Genomic DNA, 19,499 nt, shown 5'->3' with positions numbered 1-19,499 from the left:
ATGACTGGGAACAACTGGCACCATGTTGGGGGCAACTGGGATCTTATTGGGAACGACTGGGAACATAAAAGCTTGAGTGGAGTTTTTATCCCGTGGCATTTCCAGGGAGCAGCAGCAGCTCCGCGCCCCCAGCCCGGGGGGTGGGAGCAGGGGAACCGCTGGCAGCACCTTCGGGGCACAGCCGAGGGCTGGGGGGCTCCTCCCCCACTTCATTTTCTCTGCCCAGTTCAAATCATCCCCTCCCATTCAAATCCCCTCCATTCACATTTTCTCCCCACCATTAAAGTTTCCTTGCCCCAATTCAACTTTTCTCCCCAGTTAAGCCCTGAAGCTCCTCCCCACCCCCGGCTCCTCCCGGCAGGACCCGGCCGGGACCTTCTGGAAACAGCAGCGGGAAGAGTGCCAAAATTCCTCATTACTTCCATCGATTTCCTTGGTTTCCGGGGCATTTTCCTGCGGCTGCTCCGGGCCATGGCTGAGGGGTCCCCTCGGGCTCCAGCCCTTTTCCAGCCCCTTTTGCCAGCTCTTTTCCTCAGCTGATCCAAAGCTGCAGATTTTGGAGGGTGGGAAGAGTCGCTCTGCTCGGGGGTCCCCGCGGTGCCCCAGGGAGGCCCCGAGGCCGCAGCACGGTTCCCTCGGTCCCCTTGGAGCGTTTGGAATCTCCAACTCTCAGCAATCGCTGTGTTGGGGTTCAATCCCCCCTGCAGGGTTTTCCCCCAGACCGACTTTCTTTCCAGAGGGTTTTGTGGTTTCGCTTCGAGCCGGGGCCTGAGGGCACCGGAGCGGCCGCGGGTGCCGGGGCAGGAAGGGCTGAGGGACAGCAGCGCCCCACAAACCTCCGGGAGGGGGACAAGGGCTGGAGGGGGCAAAGAGAGAATAAACACGAGATTTTAGAAAAAGAAAAAAATCCAGTAAAATATAGATGGTATGTAAAATATAATAAAAAGAACTCCGAAAAAAGAAAGTAACAGCAGAGCTTCTTCTCCTGGGACTTTGGGTTTCTTGTCCAAGCTCCGAGCTGGGTGTGAGCCAGAAACCAGTGGCTGGGAGAGACGTTGCTGCTGAAGCGCTTCCTATGGCCAGAACTGAAGTGTCGAGTATCAAGGAACAGTTTGAGAGGTTACAGAAGCGCCAGCGCTCCCGTTGGATTCCCTCGTTTGAAGCTGAAAGCGGAGCTCCGTCTGTGACTCTGCTTTGTAAGGATTGAATGTAAAACTCCAGAGCAATCCCCGTTTCCCTCCCTCCTCTGGCCAGTGGCGCACGGAGAAGGGATGGGAGTTTCGGTGAGTCCGTGCTTCCCCCTGAGGGACAGGAATCCTTGCCGTGTCCAGCGGGGGTCCCTCCGCAGCCGTGCGGTCAATCCCCGGCCTGGCCCTGAGGCGCGGGGCAGTCGCGGGGCAGCCGCGCTCCGGCCCCGTCAGCGGCAGCGCCGCTTCGTGCCGGGCAGGAGCGGCAGAAGGAGCCGGGCGGCGGCGGGGGCTGAATCCCGGCAGGAGGAGGAAGAGGAAGAGGAAGAGGAAGGGGAAGAGGAAGGGGAAGAGGAAGAGGAAGGGGAAGAGGAAGGGGAAGAGGAAGAGGAAGAGGAAGAGGAAGAGGAAGAGGAAGAGGAAGAGGAAGAGGAAGAGGAAGAGGAAGGGGAAGAGGAAGAGGAAGGGGAAGGGGAAGGGGAAGAGGAAGAGGAAGGGGAAGAGGAAGGGGAAGCGGAAGAGGAAGCGGAAGAGGAAGGGGAAAAGGAAGAGGAAGCGGAAGAGGAAGAGGAAGCGGAAGAGGAAGCGGAAGAGGAAGCGGAAGAGGAAGCGGAAGAGGAAGAGGAAGAGGAAGAGGAAGAGGAAGAGGAAGAGGAAGAGGAAGAGGAAGAGGAAGAGGAAGAGGAAGAAGGGGCCGGGTCGGCCTGCGGCATCCGATGGCCGGGGAGCAGCGGGGAGGCCTCGGGGAGCGGCGCCGGGCGGGGCTCTGTTGGAGCCGCCCCGAGGGGTTTGTGCCGCGCCGGGTCCCTGAAGGAGTCGCTCAGCGGGACGGGCGAGCTGGGAACGAAAGGAAATACAGAGAAGAGAATAAAATACAACCAAAGAGCCGCACCGAGAGGCGTCTCCCCCTCCCGCGTCTGAAGGAGCTGCACCGAGGGACGGGCGGAGGGTGAGTAGAATAAAATCCAGAGAATGGCGTTAAATAGACTAAAAAACTGCACCGGGATGTCCGCGGCGCCCGGTGTCACTCAAGAGCCGCACGGCGGGACGGGCGCTGTCGGGTGTGGCCAGAAGGGCAGCGCCGAGGAGGGTGAGGGGTGAGAACAGAAAAAACAATAGAGAGAATAGAATAAAATGCAAGAAAAGAGCCTCACCAGGGTATTCCCGCATCCCCGCGTCCCTGAAGGAGGCGCAGCGAGGGACGGGCGGGGCGCGGCCCGGATCGAGCCCCTCCAGCTGCGCCTCGAGCGGCGACCCCGCGGGACCGCGCCGGGGCCGGGCGGCGGCGGCAGCCGGAGCCGGGAAAGCGGCTTGGAGCGGCGGAGACGAGCGGGGGGTTCCCGACCAGCTCCGCTCAGCCCTCGGGCACCGGGGGGTTCCGGGGGTTGTTCCCGACCAGCTCCGCTCAGCCCTCGGGCACCGGGGGGTTCCGGGGGTTGTTCCCCATCAGCTCCGCTCAGCTCTCGGGCACCGGGGGGTTCCGGGGGTTGTTCCCGACCAGCTCCGCTCAGCCCTCGGGCACCGCGCTGGGGTCGCCGCGCACTTTTCACCTCCGGCCGCCCCCACGGGCCGGGCCCCGCTGCTCCCGCTGCCGCCGCCTCGGCCCCGCCGAGCCCAGAAACCACGAAAGATCGCTGCCATGCACTAAAAAAGCTTTTCGTGCGCAGTGATGGGTGCGGGGGGAGTTCTTATGAACTCCCCTTCCCTCAGACCCTCCCGGGCACTGCCGGGCATTAGCGCAGCTCCCGGGGCCGTGTCCCTGCCACACTTGGGTATTAAATCCGACAGATCTGAGGAGCGGGCACAGCCCTAGAAACCAGGGCTTTGCCCTCGGGAGCTTGGAGCGGCACGAGGGGGATAAAGGGCCCCCTGCGCGCCCCGATGCCTCCTGAAGCAGCTCTGGCCCCCTAAGAACGAGGCTGTATTTGGGAGAGGGAGGGTGGCTGGGATGGGATCTTGAATGAGACAGACACATGTTGGGATGAAGAGGTTTGAAGGGGTCCCGTCACTGAGGAGGTTTTGGGGCACCCTCCTGCAGGAACTCAAGATTTTCAATCATGGCACCATCCATACGCCTTTCCCAACCCGCTTGCCATAGCAGTCTCTGTGTGGGTTTCAAAAAGATTTCTGCCAGCTTTCTACAGTCAAACGGAGTCATTAAACCACTCGTAAAAATATGGTGCAACAAAGTTTGCACGTACGGGTTGGTTAATCCATACTGCATCCCAGCTTTTTCTCCTTTTCGGATGAGCTTCCAATTGAGCCCTGCCCACTGGCGTTGGTTCGGATTACTGGGGGCAGCAATTCCCGGGAACGCTTGTGGAATAAATTCACCCTCAATCAGAGCCTCCCGTATGATTCCCTGCCACCGCCGAGCAGGATTGTCGGAAGCAGGGCAGCTTGGGGAGCCGTGGGCAGGACTCTCTTTTTTCCGCTCCGGCCTTTGAGCCGGGGGATCAGTCGTTCTTCGCATTCCCCGGCTCCGCTCGAGCTTTTGCCCCGGTTGGAATTTCCCCGCATCCCCTTCTCACTCCCGCGGTTTCCCCCCTTCTCTGTTCGCCAAACTGTTTCCTCGGCAGGAGTCACAGGGCGGACGGACCCCCACCGGGGCCACCCCCCCGGGGAGCCGGGCCCGCGATCCCCGCGGCCAACGCGGACCGAAGACTCGGCACCGCGACACACATTCAGCAGCTGATTCAGGATTCTCTCTCCCCTCCGCCACCAGCAGCGGTTTCTGCTTTTCTCTTTCTTTCTCCTGCCGCTTGTATTCTCAAAGCGGCTCAATCGCTCTGCCTTTGAACACCCGCCGTTCGCATTGGAATCCCCGCTCTGGCTAAGCCGCGGTGAGGCAGACGGCGATGGGGGCAGCGGGGGACACACACGCCCCCCCCAGAGCTAAAGTTAACTCTTCGGGAGACACCACGGGACACCTCCTAGGCAGTTCTGGTGCTTGCGGAGAGGGGAGCTCATCCACTTCCATTTTCTCTGGTTCTGGCGCAGGCTGCGGAGCCTGTAACTCCGTCTCCGCGGGTGCAGAAGGCAGGGACGGTATAACTGGGTCTACTCCCCCAAAGAATTCTCGGGCGTACGTCGGAAAGGCAGCCGCAGGACGGCCTGGCTCTAGATGGGCTGCTGCCCCTACCGCAGCTGTTTTTTCTGCCTCTATTTGCCTCAGCGCCGTTATTATTAACTTCCATAGCGTACTAAGCCCCTTAGTCTCTTTTAATCCATTGCTTACGGCGTCCCAGAGAGTGATTCCCAGCCTTTCCCACTCAAGAGTGCTGAGAACACTCCCGTTGGTGGCAAAAAATCCTCTCTCCCAACCCCATCTTAACAGTCTTTTCAAGACCTCCAGGTCATGCTTCTCTCAAGGAGAATATGCTGGAGGACCCTGAACGTGGCCTGCTCCTCTTTCGACAGACCCTTCCCCATCCTCCAGCCCCTGGCCTCTCACCTCTTCGGGTGCACCCGCTGCAGCGTACGTTTTCCGGACTTCTTTCCCCAGGAGCTTTCTTCGGCTCCCCCAACTCCAATGGAGCCGTTCTCCGACTCCCCCTCCATGGTCCAGCCGTGGCAGGCTCTGACCGGGGCCTCCCGCCTTTTCACTCCACAGACCCCCTTCAGAATCCAAAGGGTCCGGTCTGCTTCATTATCGCAGCGTTTATCACGTCGCGAGGTCACCAGCATGCGGGAGCTCAGGACTTCTGAACAACGAAGCAATATGATTCCGCAGAAGACATTTTATTGTTTCCATTGCACTCTACTTATGCATTTTGCAGCGGCTGTGCATGCGATCACGCACTTCTTGATTGGTCCCTCGATTTCGTCCACGCGTTCTGCACGCACTTTTCAGAAAACAGGATTGGTTCTAGTCCAGTGTGGCACAGTCCTTCTTCATCTATTTCTCGCTGCCTTGGTATTCTGCTTCTCAGCTTCTTCTTTCCCGTGAGAGTCCCTTCATTTCCCCATCACTTGATCTCTTCAGCTGTTCTCTGGGGCTCTCGGTGGGGGCAGAACCTCACGGGGGTGGTCCCCAAACCCCTGTCCCTCCCTGGGGGTCTCATGGGGGGTTCCTCCCCACCCATCCCTTCGCATGGGCCATGCCTGGCTCAGCTGCGCTGCTGGGAGGGGCAGGGCCATGTCTTAGAAGGGGCCATAAACCATCAGAGCCCCCAAAGTGCCCCGGGATCCACAGTGTGACATCGGACACTGCAAAACTCCCCCGGGGGAGGTACCTGGGTGTTCACCCAAACCTGAACCTGTATTAACCCACTGAACTTGGAGTTTCCGGGGCTTCCCCAGCCCCCACGGGATCCAGCCTGGGACCATCACTTACACCAAGGACAGCGACATTGGAACAACCAAAACCAAAAGTTTTGTTGCTGATCCAGGGCTGCTGACTGTGTATCCTTCTACTCTCATACTTTCTTTGCCCTTACATGTTTCCTAAGTGTTACTTTTATGCTTTTAATATTACTGGGGATGGTAACCAAAAGGGCTCCAAACCCCCTTCACACAGCAACCAAACTGCTCTGAAATAAACCCTACAGAGATATATTTATGAACACAGATCTTTCACTGTTGTTTCACTCTCATCTGCCCCAGGGGAGCCATGAACCAGACCCTGGGTTACCCTCGCCTTCAGGGGCGGGGCGGAACAGGAGCCGGACACAGGGGAAGCTTCTGGAAGCTGCTGACGGAAGCCACCCCTGGAGGCCCCCTATTTCCAAAGCCTGGCCATGCAAACCCAGGACACTGGATCCAAACATGGATCACTCAGACGGGGGCACCAGGGCTCTGCCTGTCGTGGTTTGACGCAGCTGAGCGTCAAGCACACAAAATCTGCTATTTTTCATAAGGGGAAATAAGAAAATATTGAGGAAAACTAGAGAGCTGTGAAGCAGCACAGGTTCAAACTTAAACAGTTGCTGTACAAAGAAAAAGTTTATTACCAACAGAATTAAAAGCAAAAAGAATTAACAAGAAATTAAAGCAAACCTCCCCTCTCTTCCAGCACTTCCCTCCTTTTACCCAACTCGCACAAAGGAAGAAGAACATGGGATTTTAGTCAGTGTTGCAGTTCTTGAAAAGTCTCTTTGTTATGCTTAAGGAAAAAAGGGTTTTCTTCTGCATCACGTGGTTCCCAAAGTGCCCCCAACAGCAGACCCGCCCGGGAAGAAACAACCTGCTGTGGTGTAAAACATCTCTGCCCTGAAAAATCTCAGAGTTCCTTCACACTGCCAGACATGGGCCATCACATGGGGTTATTAGACTTTGTAAGGATGAATTACTTTGGTCTGAACACAAAGGGTTGTTTGTTTTTTTTTTTTTGTGACAGGAGGTCTCTAAAAGCCTCTCAATACTTCTATATAGCCTGGCACAGGCACTTTTCATAAATTTCATGGGCCATAGGTTAACTTTCCATCCCTCCATGTACTCCAAATGGATCAAAGAGACAAACAGTTTGTGATATTACAGTTTCTTACCACGGCCTGCAGGAAGTTTTTTAAGCTGCGCACGAGAATCGCGGCCCCGCCCTCTTTTCTCCCGTCGCCATTTCCAGCTCCGTCCCACAGGACTCACTTTCTCTTCTCTCTGGCTCCGAAGCCGCCACGTTGAAGAGTGTTCTTGTTCGGGCTCTACGGTGGAGAAAGCCTGGCTCCCTTTGTGCTGCTGGCTGCGTGGTGTCCTCTTCAGTTCAGCGCGGAGTGTGCTGGCTGCAGACAGGAGGCTCCGCCGGCTCCCGCTGGCTCCGCCGGCCCCGCGTGGAGAGGAGAGGGACCCGCCGGTGCCAGGGAGCCGCGCCGGATGGGTTTAGCTGTGTGGCACTCCATGGCTGGCTTTAGCTGCCTGCGGCTCTGGGACAGTTCCCCCCCAGCAGTGACACAGGGTCTGTGCTGCGGCGTTGGGAAAGGAGGGGGTGCAGGGGCCCTGACCCGGCGGGGCCCGGAGGCTCCAAGGCCCCCCCACCTTCCGGCAGGAGAGCTGGAACGAAAGGAATTGCCCCGTTTCCATGTGGTTTAAATGAGCAAACGGAGGACCCCACAAGCCCCTCAAAACCCGCGGGACTAAGCTGGCCTTTACTGGATGCCAGGAAACACTAAAAACTCTCTGTCCCTGCCCTCTGCTACTGCACAGGGACAGGAAATACAAGGAAAGGTCCAGGAACTGAGAGAAGGACCGGGAGAGATCCCGCCCCGAGCACCAGCACGGGCACAACAGAGCCAGCCTGGGCACAGGAAGGGAATTTATTACCAACCAAATCACAGGAGCACAAGGAGAAGGCAAAGAAATCTCTCCAACACCTTCCCCCCACCCAGCGCGGATCACCCGGAACGGGGGTCACCAGGGCTCTGCCCCACGGGGGTCACTGGGGATCATCCAACGCCGATCCTCCCACAGGGGATGGAGCTGGAGCAGAGCACGAAGCTCTTCCCGCACTCGGGGCACTCGCAGGGCTTCCCTTAGCGGTGCCTCCGTTGGTGATGGGTCAAGTTTGAGCTCCTGGAGAAGCTCTTCCCACACTGGGGACACTCGTAGGGCCTCTCCCCGGTGTGGATACGGTGGTGCTTTATAAGGTTGGTGTTGCATTTGAAGCCCTTCCCACAGTCGGGGCAGCGGAAGGGCCTCTCATCCGTGTGAATGCGCTGATGTTGGAGGAGGTGGGAGCTCCTCTGAAACCTCTTCCCACACTCAGAACACTCGTAGGGCCTCTCCCCAGTGTGGGTGCGCTGGTGTGCCCTCAGGGTGGAGCTCCATCCGAAGCTCTTCCCACACTGCAAGCACTCATAGGGCCGTTCCCCGGTGTGGACCACCTGGTGCTGGAGCAGCTCGGAGCTGCTGGAGAAGCCCTTCCCACATTCCCCATACTCATAGGGCCTCTCCCCAGTGTGGATCCTCTGGTGCTGGATAAGTTTGGAGTTCCATCTGAAGCCCATCCCACATTCTGGGCACTTGTGGGGCTTCTCCCTGCCCTGAGGCTTCTCCACCAGCTCTGAGCTCCCCCTGGATCTCCAACTGCCTTCCCGGCACAGGGAGGCTCTTTCCTCCTTGGATCTCTCTGGGCTGCGTTTGCAGCCCCTCCTCGTGCAGCATCTCCGGGGCTTTTCCTCCTCCTCCATCCAGCGACGCCTTGGGACTGACAAATCCTGGATTGGGGAAAAAACAAGGGGTGAGTGCCTTGGGTTGGGGGCTTCTCCTGCCCAGGTCCATCACCAGGCATCTTGTGTCCATAAAAACCTCCAAAACACCAAGATTCAGCCCAAAATGCCCCCAAACATCAAGACAAACATCAAGACACCGACCCAAAACTCCCAAAACATCAAGATTCAGACAAAACACCCTCCAGAATATAAACACATTCAGCCCCCACAAAAAAACCAAAGCACCAACATGGAGCCCAAGAAACCTCAGAAACACCAAGATTCACCCACGGGAAAATCGTGGATCCCCCTCCCTGATCACCTGCTGGATGGGGGGGGCAACGCTCCTGGGGCTGGGGGGAGGCTGCAGATACAGCGAGTGCTGGAACCTTGGGGTGCCTCCTCTTCCTGATCCTCCTCCTGTGTCCCTACTCTTCCTCACACTCCTCTTCCTCACACTACTCCTTCTCCTGCAGAATCCCACCTGCTGCTCCCACGGCCATCGTTTCACCATTCTGGTCTCCAGCCCTGCTCCTCCAGCCTTTCTCCTGCTCCCCCCAGGCCCAGCACCCAGCCCTGGCTCGCTCTGCCCCCCAGAGCTCTCGGATCGCACAGCACGAGCAGCGATGCAGCTGCGGCAGCTCGGGCTGGGGCAGCGCTGGGCTCTCGGCCGCTCCTGCCCGCACTCGGCCCCCGCCGCAGCCACTTCTGCCAGCACAGCACGGCCCGGCCCGGCCTTGGCGCTCCCCCCCTCCCACCTCCCCAAATTCCCCTGGCGGGGGGCGCCAAGGCCGGGCCACACGTGGGCTCCAGCTGGGGAGCGCCGGGCGCTGCGGCTCTGCCTGGCAACTGCTGAGTCACCAGCGCCGCGCCTTCTGATTGGCTGAGCGCTGCCTGAGGGCCGCGCCTGCACCAAGGGGGGACACCCTGCTCCAGGGGGGATGTCCCGAAAACCGGGCACCCCCAGCGAACCAACAACACCAACGCCTCCTTACAAACACATGCTCTGAATCTGCTCGGACACAGCCACACGCACTTGCACACAAGCAAGTGACGGCACAAACCAGCAGCTCCACAAAATGGCACTGACTGACACACACTGCTGCTCAGCCAAGCTCCTGCTCAATTCCTCAACTTCCAGAACAACAACAAAGCCTGAACAGAACCATGGACATCGTTTCCTAATCAAAAGGGGACAATGCGGAGGCAGTTTGCACATTCTCCCAGAGCTAATTAAGGACATGGACACCCAGCAGGGGTAAAAAGGGAAGTCGAGAAGGGGTCTCAGCAACAGGGGACGGATGGTGTTGGTGTGCTGGGAAGGGATTGGTTGAAGGGAGTGTGCAGGAATATGGTTAAGGCAAACAGCAGCAGGAGGAATCTATGTGGTAAGAAAGGAAAAGGAAGATGGAAAAGAGGAGGAAGAGAAAAAAGTGAGGACAGGGATGCTTTTCAGCGCCATCTTATCCTCAACATTTGCCAGCTGATCCAGATCTTTTGTACCCCACGTTCCAGGACAGGACAGAAAAAGAAGTTCAGGATTTCAGGGGGTTTCTCTGTGGTGGGGAGCAGCAGGACAGGGCAGCACGGGCTGGGGGCCTGTGGGGAGCTGTGGGGCCGGGCCGGGGCTGTGGGGCAGCCGGGGCTCAGCGCCGGGCACTGCCTGACCCCAGCACCCCCCAGGCAGGGCCGGCAGTGGCCCCCGGCCCCCAGGAGGCTGCGGAATGTGGAAGGATCAGGATTTTCTTTTATCGATCTTGTTTGGGTCACTGGAGAAACGAATGATTTTGCAGAAAGCTCAGCAGCTGTCAGAGGATGAGCACCCACAGGCACTGAGGGGGCTGCAGGAGAGGCACAAGAAGCCCCTGCAGCACTTGGCCAGAAAGGCTCAGCAGGGCAATGCAAGAAGGGATGAGCAAAAGGCCAAGGTGAAGGCAAAGGCCATGGCAGAGTTTCTACAGCCCCCCAGGGATGAACCGCAGGGCCCAAGGGGGCCCCAGCACCCAGGGGACGGCGGCGGCCACAAGCACCTGGCACAGGCATTGCCCTCCTCGGCACGGCAGAGCCCACCCAAACAGCCCCTGGCAAGGAATCAGGGGTCCATCTGCAGGCCAGAAGGACACTGCAAGCACAGACAGCAGCACCCTCAGCACCAGCAAGTCCACCCCACATGGACATGGATTGTCAGGGCTGGCAGAGCTCCCAGCAGACCAGGGACCCACCGCACCAGAGCCCTTGAGAACATTCAGGGCGCGTCTGGATCGAGACGAGGCCGCTCCTGATGGACACAGGGGCCTCTCGATCCACTCCGAATCTGACACCTAAGGGGGGAAATTGGCAAGAAGTTCCTTGATTATTCAGGCAATAAGTGGGAAAGATGAGCAGGGGTGTTTTATTCAACCACTATCAGTAGATGTGGGGGATGGGTTTGAAAGGCATCAATTTCTGTTTGTTCCTAATTGTGATTGTAATTTACTGGGAAGGCATTTGGTGGCTAAAGCGGGAATACAAATTAACATTGTAAAAGGAGATACAGAGGCTAATGCTGCTGGACCTTGGTGTCAAATGTCTGCGAAGGCCTCTGCTGAAGGGAACCCAGAAGTGTGGGCAGCCCCACGGAAATAGGGAAAATCAGATATGGAGCCTCTCCAAATTCCTCTGGAGCATCCAGGACAAGTGGTGTCTAAAAGCAATACCCTGTTCCAAGGGAGGCAAGGAAGGGGTTACAGCCTCTTACTGAGTCCCTGCTAAAGGCAGCGCTTCTGGAGCCAGGCATCTCTCCCTACAACACTCCTCTCCTGCCAGGCAAGAAACCCCATCATGGACACCAGAAGGAAAGCACAATTTTCAAGGCTTCAAAAGCAGATTAACTGAGCCTCCTGCCCTGGCCCTCCCAGACAGGGAAAAACCATTTGAATTGCATGTGGATGTTAAACAGGGCCATGCCAAAGGAATTCTTGGGCTCAAATGTTTCACCCAGTGGCCAGAGAGTGGCCTCATTGTCTGCAGAATTGTGCAGCCCCGGCTTTAATGGGAACTGAGGCCTGAAAACTGACAGCAGCAGAATCTCTCATTGTTCCAGCCTGGCATCAAGGTAAAGCTTTGTTAACCAAAGGAGCCTCTAAATGGATGAGCAGTGCTGGGTTCTTACAGAATGAAACTTGTTGGATGGAACAGGAGGATTCAGAGTTGAGGACAGGGCAAGGGTTGAACCCAGCCTCCTGTTTGAACGGCCCTGGACACGGGGCTGGCAAGAAACCCATGGCTGCAGCCAAGTGACAGAGCTCCAGAGCCGGCCTAGGAGAGATTGACCAGACATTCCCTGGCCTGAGGGAGAAAAGGTGTTTAGGGATGGGTCTGCAAGGGCAGCAGAAGGGAAAAGAGTGACAAGACACGCTGCTCTTAAGGAAAGGGAAGGAGACAAAGCGCAGCTCAGCGCCCGCATGCTCAGCTCAAAGGGCCGAGCTGGGGGTGCCTGGAAGAGCCTGGCACTGAAATGCCCTGAGCAGGAAGGCTTCAATATCTTCTGCTAACAGCATGGCAGCTCACAGCGGGGCAGAAGCATTTCCAACTGCTTCAGCAATCCCTGCATCAGTTCTTAAGGCATGTTTGGAACAAACAATTCCAAGATATGGGATTGTGGAAGCAATGGACTCAGACAGGGGAACACATTTTACAGGAAAGATCCTTCAGGCTGTTCTGGCTGCTTTAGGAACACAGTGGGACCTCCAAACACCCTGGCACCCCCAGAGTTCGGGTCGGGTGGAAAGAATGAATGGGGAAATAAAGAAACACCTTCTGAAGCTGCTGGGAGAAACCAAGATGCCACGGGTACGGCTGCTGCCATTGGCTTTGGCAGGAAGAAGAGCCAGACCCAGGGCAGATATTCAATTATCTCCCCAGGAATCCATGTTTGGAATTCCTTACTAAAGCAAACGGAGAATGTTGGGAGAACTTCACTCACAAAAGCGGGGGGGAATCATCCCTCTCCCCACTCCAACATCTGCTGGCACTGTCGGGGTTATACAGGGTGGGTTTGAACACTGGGCTGATTTTGCTGCAACAAGTTCAGCGAAATCACTTGGGAATCCAAGGATGTGATGATTTAATCAGAGAAAAGAGGTCAATTGATGCATCCCTGGCATTTTTGGGAGCACCCAAAAATGGGGAAAAGATGAACAGCCACCAGAACAAATCCTACAACACCATGGAGCAGCCCCTGGGAACCCAAACGAATTCATACCAGGTGCCAGAGAACCCAGTGATCATTTCAATGCATCATTAGATTACAAGCTGTCCTCCAAATCATAACCAAGCACACAGCTCCAGCTCCTGACCTTCTCACCCACCAATCCACTCCCATGAGCAACGCCACATTTCACCCTGGGATGGCATCAGATTCTCTTTCAGCAGAAGGACCAGGAGGTTGTGGAAAATTAAAGGACTCAAAGTGCTCTTGGCAAAGAGATGGCCAAGGAAAAGTGGTGAAACAGAGAACAAAGGAAAGAAGAAAGCAGCTCATGTACTGCTCCAAACGTGGAAAGGATGGGACTGGGACACGTTTTCGTGGTTCCCTGGCAGACCATGGGTTAAACCAATGCTGTTTCTCCTCTCAGGTGCTACAGCAACTCTCATCTTTTTACCATGCACCACACCTTGCTCAGTGCAGCTCATTCAGCAGGGGATCAAGGGCATGCAGGTGGCAGCCAGGCCTCCTGACCCAGAAAGGGCTGCAAAAGGACACAGAATGAGGTCACCGAGAATAATCCCAAAACCAAAGAAGGCCCAGGAAGAACAGATTAAGGCATTTTTAAAGTTTGTAAAGAGAAGGACTGAGAAAATAAGAAGAATTAAAAGGAAAAAATTGAACGTGTCTTTAGAAACAGATGGTATGAATCCCATTGGAGATAGGGCCAGGGACTTGGAGATAAGGAACTAACGACAGAAACCATAAATTTCAGAAGATGTTACTAACTGACACGAACTGCTGCACAGCCAAGGTCCTGCGAAATTCCTGAACTTCCCGAAGAAGAACAAAGCCTTAACATAGCCATGAATATCGGATGTTATACAAAGTGGGGGTGCACATTAAGGGGCACATGCAGCAGGCGCATCGGGAAGTCTGTACCTTCCAAGGACCTCAGCCACTGCGGAAAGGGACACGGAGATGCGGCCGGCGAAATCGGCATAAAAAGGAGGCTGCGTCCTCCAACACTTGGACAGACCCCACGGGAAATGCCCCGTGGCCTCTCCCTTGGTCCAGGAATAAAGTTCCTTTTACAGGACTCCTCCGGCTCCTCTGGGGACACAAACCTCTGGCCACGGGAACTTTCCCGCACACTCCCGCCGACGGGGCAGCCACCTCTGTCCTACCCACAGCAGCCGGGACGAGCCAGCGCTGCTCCGGCACCGGCTCCTGCCGAGGCAGCAGCGGCAAGGAGAGCGCGGGCAGCCGCTCCCGCAGCGCCCTCACGCCAGGGCGAACACGGCGCCCACACGGCACAACGAACCCGCCCCAGCCCCCTGCCGCCCCCTCCGCCCGCAGCCAGCGCCGAGCCCCGCCAGAACCGAGCGCGGCTCCCACCTGCGCTGGGGCCGCCTCCGAGCTCCGCCGCCGCCTCACCGGGCTCCGGCCGCCGCCGCCGCTCCCGGGCCCGCACAGACGCTCCGCCAATGGCGCCTCTGCTGCGCCACGGCCGCCCTGCCGGCGGCTCCGGGCCCGGGCTGCTCCCCGCTCCGACCAATCAGCGCGCCAGAACCACGACTGACGGCAGCACCGCCCAATCGCAGCGAGGGGCGGGCTCTGCACACGGCCCAGCCTCGCCCCGCGCTCCCAGCGCCCCCCGGGCTGCGTGAGGGGAAAGCCGCAGCTGAGGAACAGCCCTGGAACGGGCCCGGCCCGAGCCGCCATTCAGCTGGGAAGGGAAACAAAGCTCTCCGCTGCTCCCGGCCCGACTTGCCCAGCCCTGCGTGTTGGCTGCCTCCGGCTTCTTGGGAAGCCCTGCAGCCTCCCGACTCCCGCCCCTAATTCGGAGCATCAGTGCATGGCTTTGATTTCGTTGTTCAGGCTTGGCTATGGGCTGTCCTGGTCTGCTGCATTTTCTGGGTTCCTCTTGGATCCTTTGAGCAACAGGCTGTGCCCCGGGAGGATCCTTTGTGCTCCTTTGTGACAGAGGAGAACCTTCCAGGCGGTTCTTGCGGGAGCTGCTGCTGTGATGTCACGGGAACGCTGCCGCGTCCTCGCCGTGTTCCCGTTGCTGTGGGCACGGAGCCCTCAGTGTCCAGAGCGGCTCTGGGCGCCCGCTGGTTGCCGGAGGATCCTCCTGCCCGAGGCATTCTCAGCAGCCAGCCCAGCCCCTGCCGGGTGTCCTTCTGTGCTTGCAGGGGTACAGTCTGCCACGTGTGCAGCACGGCCAAAATGATCCAGCAAGCGGTTGCTGCAGTTTGCACTCTGTACTCTGTGGCTTATTCGGGGTATTTTTTAGCCCACTTGGCACGTAAGTCGAGGTTTTCCCTGGCTGCAGCGTCGGTGCCTTCGGGCTCGCTGTGTGCTTTCTGTTCTCCCACTGGAACTGAGCTGCCTTTGTAACCAAATTGCCATTAAGACACCGTTGGTTTGGGAGAGCTCCTGCCAGCAGCTGCAGCTGAAAAAGGGGGTGTCTGCAGCCAGCGGGGCGTGCACAGCATTTGCAATGGAGCCGGGGGGGTTCTGTTCCCTCAAGCGCAGAGTCTGTGCCAGCGGAGCCTGGAACTCCCTGCGTTGGCTGCTGTAGCCAAGGGCTGACACAGCCCAGGATTCTGTGCTGTTCTCTTGCTTGCTGTGCGAAGGGACTGTGGCTCCTGGAGGGATGTTGTGGAAGCAAAATGCTCTCTCGGGGTGTCCTTGCTCCGTGGGAGTTCCCACCACGGGCAGGTTTTTCCTAACAGCATCTGGTTCGTGTTGCCTGTCCCGTTGCAGGGCACCTCACGCGTGGATCCCGAGCAGCTCCTCCTTCGGTGAGTGGGAAAGGAACCTTTGGTGGTCGGAATTGTGCAGAGAGTTGTGAGCTTGGCGTGTGGCAGTCGAGCGCCAGCCTGGGAGGCTGAAGGAAAGTTCCTGCCAGTGTCTTTGCAGCAGCAGCAGCAGCAGCAAAGGGATCCCTGGCACTTTTCTCCTTCTCTGCTGAAGAGCTTTTGAAGAGCTGCAGGTCTGGTTTTGCAGGCAGAAGATTGCTTGCTGGCTTTAGCCACGGTGGAATATGGAATGCCCAGCAATAAGTGGCAATGTCGACTTTAGCCCCTTCCTAGTTTGAACAGCTCTGAATCCCATTTCTGCTTAGTGCAGCTGGATGTGTAGCTGAGGATAAATAAGGCGATAACTGAGATAGAACTTCCCGTCCCTCACGCTACCATCTGTCCACAGGGCACAAAAGCAGCATCAGCTCCTCCTCTGGCTCCCTGTGCTTCCAAAGAGGAGGCCAAAGAGGAGGAAGACAGCAGTGAACTTCCTGCTGTTCTGGGGGATGATGGTGAACTTCCCTCCGTCCCGGGAGACCACAGTGAACTTCCCTCTGTCCTGGGAGATGAGGGCAAACATCCCATGGTTCGGGAATACAACAGTGAAGCTCCTGTGGTGTGGGGTGAGGATGGTGGACATCACCCGGTGTGGGACGAGGACAGTGAGGCTCCAGTGCCATGGGAGAAGGACGACGGACATCTCCCAGCATGGGACGAGGACAGAGGACATTGTGGGACTTGGGAAGAGGAGGCTGCAATTCTCCCGGCATGGGAAGAGGACAGGAAACGTCCCGTGGCTTGGAAAGAAGACCAGGAACCTGCTGAATTTTGGGAAGAGGATGGGGAACCTCCCTCTGCTTGGGAAGAGGACACTGAACCTCCCTCTGCTGCGGGATCCTGGGCTGAACATTCTGACAGCAGCACAGCCCTGCAGCCAGAGGGCAGAGAGGAGTGGTGCCTGATGCAGCTGAGTACGTCTGCTGTGCTGCTGTGTGCCAGAGCAGGGTGCTGCGTGTGTGTCTCAGCATCAGCTGCACCCAGGCTTGCTGTGCAGCTGAATGTCACAGAGTCATTTATTGTCCTTGCCCAGCTGAGAGCAAGGGGCTCCCGGCCCCAGGGAGTGGGGCTGCATTTTGGCCCTGCTGCAAGGCGGGGTCTCCATCTGGGAGGGAGCGTCTTCCATGTGGTTTCTTTCAGGGAGCACCGTGAGCGTGGGGGAGCCTGCCGAGAAATACCTGGAACTGGAGCAGGTTGGCCAAGGGTAAGTGCACGGCAGTTACTTCTGCACAAGCAGGGGCCAGGTATTTGCTGGTGCAGGATCAAGTGAGAAGCCAGGCAAGCTGCAAACAGCTTCAGACACTGGGCCACGATCCTGCTGTCTCTCAGTCCTGATCAGAATTGGTAACTGTGGTCAGAAGGCACCGTCAGAGGCCCCTGAGGCCGGCAGTGTCCTGCCTGCAGCAAGGAGCAGGACCTGGAAGATCTTCTGTCCCTGGAATGTGATTGCCTGAAAGAGCAGCTCACCATCTGGTGCCTGTCAGAAAACAGTTCTCAAGAAGATTCCTTTCAAATATTTTGCTTCCTAAAATATCCACCGGTCAGGATTATCAACATAACAGTTTAGAAACAGAAACCAGAGATGAACTAATAAGTGCCCTTTTCAGCACAGGTAGTAAGCCCCGTACATTCAGTAACAGACACAGAGCTGCTGCACTGGGGGGGAAAATGCATCAGCTGCCTGATGGCAGGCCCTTGTGGATCCTGCAGCTCATAGGCAGGAAATGGAAAAGGATGAAATACATTCTTTTCCAGTTCTTTAGACACCTGCTCCCACCCTAGGTTTTGGACTAAAATAATTCAGTGTGGACATTTGGGATTTGCTCCAGCCCTTTTCCTTCGTGTTGGGCCCCAGTTTTCTCTCGCACACCTTGCGAGGCACAGGGCTGGTGGCTGCTGCGCTGCTGTTTGAAGGGTCGATGCACCCAGGTGTTTTGTAAATGCTGCAGGCAGCAGAGATCTCCTGTCTGGGCTGGCTTTCACTCCCAGGGCCTAAAGTGCTGCTTCTTTCTTCTCTGCTGTTCTGTCTCCAGGGCTTTCGGAACCGTTTATAAAGGACTCGACAGGGCCACTGGAGGAGAGGTCAGTGTCACCACGCCCACCGCGTCGGGCAGCTCTCGAGGGCTTTCCCCTCTGCTGGGAGCTGTGGCTGCAGCTTTGGGGGGCCAGCAGAGCTTTCCTGCACAGGCTGTTCCTCTGAAGGCACAGCAGTGTCAGCCTGCAGAGCAAGGCTGGGACAGACTTGAGCCTTCTGAAGTGCCCAAAGAATGCAAGGAGGGCAGCGGTGTCTGTCAGAGCAGGACACGCTGGCTTGGTCTTCATATCTGAAAACATCAGTGCATCAGCTGGTGGAGGCTGAGGCCTAATTTATCTTCATCCCAGCCTCGGACAGGAACACTGTTTAGCAGTTTTTCCATCCTGTATTTCAGCTTCAAAGGATACCTCAAGACCTAATTAAGGAGCGATCCTGCTTGGCATCAGTTTGGGGTTTTAGTCCTACTGCAGCTGTTCCCAGAGAGAGGGAGAGGAATGAGAAGATGGATGTGCAGAGCAAAGCTCTCTCCTAAATGCTGCAGCTGTGTTTGGGTCTGGTGTCAGTGACAGCCCATGACAGGGATCATCTGAGCAATGTTTGTGCGTGTTTGCTCTGTTGTGCAATCCCAAACAGCAGTTGCGTTTGAAATCATGACCAAATCCCCCAGGATTGCTAAAGGGTTCCTGGCTGTTTTGCTCTGTTTTAACAGAACCAGAATTACTTCCTGCTTGCAAAATGTGTTTGAATGATAATGAGAGTGGTGGTAAACTAAGGCGGTTTGAGAAGACTGCAGGTGCAGAGAATGCTGTGAGAGCTTTGAGGCTGGGAGCTGAGGGCCCATTTCTGCAGAGCTTCCAAGGCCAAATGTCTCTGGCCCTGTGTCCTGTAAGCGGCCCCGCAGCGAGCAGAGAAATGGGCTGTGGGAATGTCACTTGCTGAGCCCGGGTGTCCCATCCCAAGGCAGTTTGGCACAGCCCGGCTCCGTCGCTCCGCAAAGACTCGCTCCGTGTTTGCTGCGGCCTCCTGCCCCAGACTCCTGCAGTTCAAGGGCTGCAATGTCCTTTCAGGTGGCCATAAAGAAAATGAGTCTCAGAGGGCAGAACAGGGAACGAGCTGTGAATGAGATCCTGGTCCTGAAGGACAAGAAGAACCCCAACATTGTCAGCTCTTTGGACAGGTGAGTGCTTCAGCTCTTATCCCGTGCACGGGCCCTGCGTTAATCTCTCCTGGCATCCGCAGTCTGTAGCCTGTTTTGAAAAAGCCTCACCCGGCCGTAGCTTCCCAAAACAACAGCCTGTCAGTTCACTCCCTCCGTGTGCTTTTGTTGCTTTGGTTTGCTTTTTCCTTCAAGCTGACCCAGTTTTCTGGGTCTTATGACAAGTGCTGATAAACCCTGTCAGAAATTATTTCCCTTGGCTTCTCCTTCCCAACTCTTTTCCATTGCTGCAGATGCCAGGAAGACCAGGTTCTTGTTTCCAGAAATGCCTCATGTGCCCATTTTGCAATGGCCTTGCCTGTTTCTGAAGGGACTTTCTGCAAGGTTTTCCAAACACTTGACCACTTTGTCCTAAGTGCGGCACGGCCTCCTGCCCTGGATAACTCTGGAAGTTGTGTTGCCTTGTTCTGGAGGGAACGGTGGAACTGCTGAGTTCAGATGCTGAACCAGCTGGGGACAAGTGTTGTGGTTCCACATTGATCTGGGCTGCTGCTAAACTGCATTTTTCACCTGCTTGCCATCTAAGGCCTCTCCTTTTCCACAGGCATCTCCTTCTCCTTTAGACTGTGCAGATCCCAAGGACTGTGCAGCCTGGCAGGAATGTCTCTGCATCGGATTCTGTCCTCATTTACAAGTGACCTGGAAACAAAACTCCACTCGAGGCTTTTCCATCGGGGAATTGAGCAGTGCACGTTCATCTCCATGCCATTGTTTGCCTCTTCCAGCTTCCTTGTTGATGAAGATCTCTGGCTGGTGATGGAATACATGGATGGAGGAACTTTGCAGGACGTTGTCAGACAGACACGCATGGCTGAAGGAGAGATGGCAGCTGTCAGTCGGGAGGTGAGGGATCCTGCTCGTGCTTC

General features: G+C 56.6%; 1 pseudogene; it reads right to left on the bottom strand.

Moving 5' to 3' along the window:
• Positions 1-19,499, bottom strand: part of LOC138101861 (zinc finger protein 850-like) — a 192,789-nt pseudogene that overhangs the window by 42,955 nt on the left and 130,335 nt on the right.

This window comes from Aphelocoma coerulescens, unplaced genomic scaffold (assembly GCF_041296385.1).
Source record: "Aphelocoma coerulescens isolate FSJ_1873_10779 unplaced genomic scaffold, UR_Acoe_1.0 HiC_scaffold_56, whole genome shotgun sequence".
NCBI classification, from domain to species: domain Eukaryota; kingdom Metazoa; phylum Chordata; class Aves; order Passeriformes; family Corvidae; genus Aphelocoma; species Aphelocoma coerulescens.
This window is presented reverse-complemented; position numbering and strand designations above follow the sequence as displayed.